This window comes from Lithobates pipiens, unplaced genomic scaffold, assembly GCF_037356315.1.
Source record: "Lithobates pipiens isolate NorthernLeopardFrog02 unplaced genomic scaffold, aLitPip1_a1.2 Scaffold_28, whole genome shotgun sequence".
Classification (NCBI taxonomy): Eukaryota; Metazoa; Chordata; class Amphibia; order Anura; family Ranidae; genus Lithobates; species Lithobates pipiens.
Window position 1 is genome coordinate 56,980,264 of NW_027507789.1, and position 6,000 is coordinate 56,986,263.

The 6,000-nt window shown below is 44.6% G+C and overlaps 1 protein-coding gene across 2 annotated transcripts in view; it reads left to right on the forward strand.

Annotated features, from left to right (window-relative positions):
* Positions 1 to 5,732, forward strand: part of LOC143935412 (uncharacterized) — an 82,619-nt gene extending 76,887 nt beyond the window's left edge. For both annotated transcript variants that reach the window (XM_077459255.1, XM_077459252.1), the window contains exon 5: positions 1,715 to 5,732. The gene's annotated coding sequence lies outside the window, so the exon portion shown is untranslated. The remainder of the gene's footprint in view (positions 1 to 1,714) is intronic.
* The last annotated feature ends 268 nt before the right edge of the window (positions 5,733 to 6,000 follow it).

A 6,000-nucleotide genomic window follows, 5' to 3' on the forward strand; every position in this document is an offset into this window, starting at 1 on the left:
GGCACTAATATGTGGCACTGATGACAGATGACACTAATATGTGGCACTGATGACACGTGGCACTAATACGTGGCACTGATGACACGTGGCACTAATACGTGGCACTGATGGCACGTGGCACTAATACGTGGCACTGATGACACGTGGCACTAATACGTGGCACTAATACGTGCCACCGGTGACAGATGGCACTAATACGTGGCACCAATGACGCGTGACACTGATGACAGATGGCACTGATAAGTGGCATTGATGACACGTGACACTGACAACAGATGGCACGTGACACTGACAGGTGGCACTGATGACAAATGGCACTGATACATGGCACTGATGACAGATGGCACTATGTGGCACTGACACGTGGCACTGACGACACGTGGCACTGACGACACGTGGCACTGGGGGCAGGTGGCACTGGGGGCAGGTGGCACTGGGGTGGATGGCACTGGGGTGGATGGCACTGGGGGCAGGTAGCACTGGGGTGGATGGCACTGGGGGCAGGTAGCACTGGGGTGGATGGCACTGGGGGCAGGTAGCACTGGGGTGGATGGCACTGGGGGCAGGTAGCACTGGGGTGGATGGCACTGGGGGCAGGTGGCACTGGGGTGGATGGCACTGGGGTGGATGGCACTGGGGCGGATGGCACTGGGGCGGATGGCACTGCTGGGGGAGGATGGCACTGCTAGGGGAGGATGGCACTTTATTTTATTTTTTTACTTTTTTTTCATTCACAGGCAGAACGGCTGCCGCTGCAGCCGTTCATCTCTCCCCTCTCGCACTGTCTGTGCGAGGAAGGAGAGCGGCGCTGAGAGATGATCTCATATGTAAACATATGAGATCATCTCCCATTGGATACGCCGATCACGCTGTAAACGGCCGCTGTGATTGGCCGTTTACAGCGATCTGTGTTTGCCTGTCCCCGGGGGACACGGCGAACACAGAACTTCCGCGATGCGCGCCCGCGGCGGCGCGCATTGCGGAAGTAAACATCACGCCGTCCAGGGACGGCAACCCGGACGAAGGCGCCTGCTCTACTGCCGTCATTCGGCCATAGGGCGGGCGCGAGGAGGTTAAGGCATGTTTTTATATTTATTTATTTTTTATGACAAACATGTTATACTTACCTCCCCTGTGCAATGGTTGTGCTCAGAGCAGCCGAAAATCCTCTTCTCGGGTCCCCTGTGGGCTCTCCTGGCCCCTCCCTCCTGCCTAGTGCCCCCACAGCAAGCAGCTTTCACCGGAGCTGCTGCTCCATGTGTCCATTTACACAAGGAGTACAGCTCGGCTCTGCCCTGCTCTCTCCTCATTGGCTCACTGGCTGTGATTACCAGTAGCTGGTGCCAATGGCTTCTGATGCTGTCAGAGCCAATGAGGTGGAAGAGACCCGGGAGAGACCAGACTCTTGTGTACATCGCTGGATTGGGGGCTGGGGGGCGCTTCTGAACATACATTTTTTACCTTTATGCATAGAATGCATGAAGGTAAAAAACCTTGAGCCCTTACAACTACTTTCACAATTGCCATCACACTAACCCAACCTGTAACACTAACCATCCTTGTCTGAAAACACACTGTTCATGCACTAAGGACCTGCCATTCCTGTACTGAAAGGTAACAGTGTCAAAGCCTCAGCCTTAGAATATATTGGTTTTTATATAAGTTTGTTTTTTGTAAAGTATAACTTATCTATTTATGTCATTTTCTTTTTCAGACTGATAAAGCAGAAGAAGCTCTCAATACAATGCCATTCGGTGGGACTGTCTTTGGTTGTAACAAGTGCTTAAAACCTGAACTTTTTTCTACCAGTAACCATTTAAAGTTAAAAAACCATTGCAGCATTTGTGGGTGGGTACATGGCTAACTCAAGTTAGCCATAAATGGTTCGATTTTCTCTCACAGATCTCCACTGCCAAACAGTGACTGCATCTGATTGGAACACTTAAGGCTTTATAAGTATGCTATTTATAATTAAATACTATTAATAATGCTTTGTGTTGCCTAATGCAAATTAGTAAACTATTTCATGTGCAAGAAGGTAGTACTTCCTTCATGAATCAAATTTTTTGAATCCCTAAAATTGTAACTCCTACGATTAACTGAAAGAACAATATGCTAATTTTACTGCTATATTTACATATTAACCACTTCAGCCCCGGACCATTTTGCTGGCCAAAGACCAGACCACTTTTTGGAAAAGCTTTCTTTTGGTGGTATCTGATAACCCTTGCGGTTTTTATTTTGCGCTATAAACAAAAATAGAGCGACAATTTTGAAAAAAACACATTTTTTACTTTTTGTTATAATATCCCCCAAAAATATATAAATAAACCCAAAAACACTTTTTTCCCTCAGTTTAGGCCAATACTTATTCTTCTACATATTTTTGTTAAAAAAAAAATCGCAATAAACGATTATTGATTGGTTTGCGCAAAAGTTATAGTGTTTACAAAATAGGGGATAGTTTTATGGCATTTTTATGAATTATTTTTTTTTATTACTAGTAATGGCGGCGATCAGCGATTTTTTTGTGACTGCGAAATTAGGGCGGACACATCGGACATTTTTGACACATTTTTGGGACCATTGTCATTTATACAGCAATCACTGCTATACAAATGCAGTGATTCCTGTGTAAATGACACTGGCAGTGAAGGGGTTAACCAGTGGGTGGCAGTGTAGGGGTTAAGTGTTCCTAGGGGCGTGTTACTAACGGTTGGGGGCTGGGCTTTCATTTAGTGAACACTAATCTCTGCTCCAATCACATGGAGCAGAAACCAGCGTCACTTGTTGCTAGGCAGAATGGGGAGATGCGGTTTACAATGGTATCTCTCCGTTCAGCCACCCCGTGAGACGATCACGGGTATGCCCGTGACGATCGAGTCTGCGGGGACCCTCGACCGGACTCCCAGGGGTCCCGACCAGCACACGAGTGCACCGCCAGCGCCACGCTCACGATGGCAGGGCGGCATTAAAGATTGGACGTACCTGTACGCCAATATGCCTGCCCGTGCCATTCTGCTGACGTACATCGGCGTGCGCTGGTCGGGAACTGGTTAAACAGTATTAACATTATTATAACAACCCACATTAGGGTGGCATCAAACCAAGATGACCTTCCGCTTCAAGCAGCTTTTTCCCATTTCCAATTAAACCCTGGGTCCTAGAGGAAAACTGATCTGGCCATGCTCACTAACTAGAACAAGGAAAAAAGCAGCTGTCCCCCGAGTATATTACAAGTGTCCTCATTTATTGTATGAACTATACATATACATAGCAATGACAGTCCCCGCCCTAGTACCGCCCCCGCTGAAGTGTTTCTCCCAACCAGGGCTTAGTCATAGAGATGAGGGAGAGCCAAGAGGAGGGTTCTGACATGCACATCATTATAAGCACTAAAGCCACAGTACTTTGGTGCATCCTAAAATACCCTTCTTTCTTTAAAGGAAAAGTATGCCATCTTAACCCTTATAAAACGATGAATCAAGATTATAATGTAAAATCAAACCTTAAAAAAAAAAAAAAAAAAATGTGTATAAATAGGCACATACATACATGCACTTAAACCTTACTCTTTACACATCATATGAAAATGTTATTGCATCATACATTAAAACCTTTGATGCCAATAAGGCCTATTTTTGGGCAACACATCCTAAATATTTGTAAAGACAATAAATATAAAATAAGACTTTAAATGAAATAAAGATGTTTGGCAGGAAAATGGTGAAATGAGCAAAGATCATGCAGGATTATGTTCTTCCCTGGCCACAGAGGCTGGAGAATGACAGTTCTGAACCAAAGTGACCACAGCTAGTTGTTTCCATGTCCTAGCTAGGGAAAATCAGTAAGGATCAGACCCACCCCCTCCAGATAACACCCATCATGGGCACCCAGGAGGGACAGCTAGGCTTTGGATACATAGTAGAGGTGAAAAGTGTTTTAACGCACATGTGGAAGTGTCCGACTCATATCCACAAGAGAGCAAGCAGTGACTAAGAAAATGTAAACAAACTCCCAGATGTTATAGCAGCCAGGAGTTTGTGTACATGCCATGCCAGCATTGCTACCAGCGTATGACATATGTCAGTGGAAGCAAAAAGGGGTTATCTCCCCAGTGATTGGAATCACACGCCGCAGCTGAGTGGCTTGTGACATTATCATTGCGTGCCATGGTGGCCGTAAGTGATGATGTCCCTTTCATCCATGTCAGTAAGGATGGTCATTTCAGCTCATATCTGGCAATAGTAAAGATCCAAAGACCCCAGCCCTGGAGAAGAAACAACAAATGGCAATATACATGGGAAAGCTCCCTAACCCCTACAGTTCCCACTGACAGAACATGAAGATAAAAACAATCAATTTTATGGGGGCAAAAACAATCCAGTGGTTTATGTCTTCTCCCGTAGAGAAACCTGTAGGCCCCAGACAAACATAAATATTTGATTTATTGCAACAGTTATTTCTTGACAGGAATACTTTAGTGAATTTGGTGTGGCTTTTGTTGAATCTCCTTGTCTTGACCTCTTTTGTTTCTAGTCACATCATGCAATTCTCATCTTTACCCCTCCCCCCCCCCCCCCCCACCCCTCGGCTTGCCACTCCAGCTGCTGGCTATTCTCTGAAATTAGTGAAAAGTGGTGGAATTGCTATTTAATAGTGGTCAATAGTATTCTTAATGTTCTGTCTCTGGCATTACTAATAACTGCTGCACATATAACTGAATATTACAGCTTCTATTATTAACAACCAGGGCCCTATGATTCCTCCTTTATTGAATTGTATTGTAACTTTACTGTCTGCCCTCATGTTTTACTGCGCAAACTGTTGGCGCTATATAAATCCTGTATAATAATAATATTATTATTATTATTATTATTATTATTATTAAAGTGACCCTGTCACCAGACCATTAAGTTCAACAATCTTCCCATAAGATTTTATGTGCATTCAACATATTTTATGTATGTTATTTACCAATAAAGGCTTTTTACACCCAAAGGTGTGGCGTAAAAAGGTGAGGAGTACAAAAGACAAGTGTGTCTTGCCTACAGTCAAGCATGGTGGTGGGAGTGTCATGGTCTGGGGCTGCATGAGTGCTGCCAGCACTGGGGAGCTACAGTTTGAGGGAACCATGAATGCCAACATGTACTGTGACATACTGAAGCAGAGCATGAGCCCCTCCCTTCAGAAAAATTTGCCGCAGAGGGCAGTATACCAACATGATGACGACCCCAAACACACTTCCAAGACAACCACTGCCATGCTAAGGAAGCTGAGGGTTAAGATGATGGACTGGCCAAGCATGTCTCCAGACTTAAACCCTATTGAGCATATTTGGCATCCTCAAACGGAAGATGGAGAAGCGTAATGCCTCTAACAGCCACAAGCGCAGTGATGTCATCATGGAGGAGTGGAAGAGGACTCCGGTGGCAACCTGTGAATCTCTGGTGAACTCCATGCTTAAGAGGGTTAAGGCAGTGCTGCAAAATAATGGCGCCCACACAAAATATTGACACTTTCGGCCCAATTTGGACATTTTCACCTAGGGGTTTACTCACTTTTGTTGTCAGCAGATTAGACATTAATGGCTGTGTGTTGAGTTATTTTGAGGGGACAGCAAATGTGAAGGGTGTACTCACACAGTATGGATGTATGATTTGTAGAGATACTGTATGGATGTATGATTTTTTTTTTCTTGAACAAATATACTGCTACTCATCTCCCTGGTACTGTGGTTTACTGATCTGTTGGTCAGATGCCCAAGGTTGACATATCTTGTGGTCTCATAAGTTGTCTAAAATATGTAGATACTCAAAATTCTAATAATTTAGCATTTAAAGCTCATCTGAAACTATTCTTAGATTTCACTGCAGCATCTGAAACTGGTACAGTATATTCTGGACCATCAGTTCAAAACACAGACAATAATACTGGCAGTGCAAGGCAACCGGTTTAGTTTAATTTTGTCACCTGCAGTGCTACATAATCGCCTTCCTC